This window comes from Alligator sinensis, unplaced genomic scaffold (genome assembly GCF_000455745.1).
Source record: "Alligator sinensis unplaced genomic scaffold, ASM45574v1 scaffold321_1, whole genome shotgun sequence".
Taxonomy (NCBI): domain Eukaryota; kingdom Metazoa; phylum Chordata; order Crocodylia; family Alligatoridae; genus Alligator; species Alligator sinensis.
In genome coordinates this window covers 2,931,530-2,932,660 of record NW_005841969.1, presented here as the reverse complement: position 1 = coordinate 2,932,660, position 1,131 = coordinate 2,931,530, and positions in this window count along the sequence as shown.

Sequence of the window (1,131 nt, the reverse complement as noted above, 5' to 3'; positions counted from 1 at the left end):
AACTTCCCAGGGAAGTGGTCCTCACCCCTACCTTGGGCAAATTCAAGAGGAGGTTGGATGATCACCTGTCTGGGGTCTTGTGAACCAGCATTCATTCCTTCCTGTGGCAGGGGGTCAGGCTAGATGATCTGTTAAGGTCCCTCCTGACCCTAGCTACTATGAAATTATGAATCAAAAGTATGTGACTACCCACACTTACAATTCAAAGGGGTCCAAACCTCCATTCAAAATTTCCAAAGGGGTCTGCAAATGAAAAAAAAGGTTGAAAACCACTGGCCTAAAGAAGACTGACAGGTGATTTAATAGCAGCCTTCAACTACCCGACGTGCGGATCCAGAGAGGATGGAGCTAGACTGTTCTCCATGCGGGCAGATGACAGGACAAGGAGCAACGGTCTCAAGTTGCAGCAAGAGAAGCTTAGGTTAAATATTAGGAATAATTTTCTCACTAGGAGGGTAGTAAAACACTGGAACAGGCTACCCAGGAAGTGGTGGAAGCTCCATCCTTAGAGGTTTTCAAACCCTGGCTAGACAAAGCCTTGGCTGGGATGACCTAGTTGGGGCGGGTCCTGCTTTGAGCAGGGGTTGGATGGGATGTGACCGCCTGAGGTCCCTTCCCACCCTCGCTTTCTATGACCCCCTGGTCCTGCCCCACAGGTCCTGACTGCGTGTCTCCCAGGGAAGAGGATGAGCCGTGTGGGAGGGACACGGCCCGGGGCAGAGCCCCTTCGCTTGGTGACTTCTGTCCACCCTCCTCCCGCACAGCCCGGCCCAGCCAGCCACGATGCCCACAGCAACTCCGTGCTCCTCAGCAAGGCGCCGTGCTCCCTTCCGCTGGTCCTGCCCTCAAGCTCCCCGCGTGCGAAGGCCAGGCCGGGCCGGGCCAGGCTCCCGCCGCGCTGCCTCAGGGAGCCACGTCTCCGCAGACGACGTCGCTTGGACCATGGGGCGGGTCAGGGGCTCTCAGCCCCGCCCAGTCCGGCCCCACCCCCTGTAGCTGCTGTAGCGAGGTCCGAGCCGGGGGCAGGCGAGGCGCGCTGATTGGCTGCGCGGCCCGCGCGGTGCCTGATGGGAAGCGGCCCGGCTGCCGCGCTCCCCCTTAGCGGTGGCGGCGGTGGGATGCGGGGGTCGG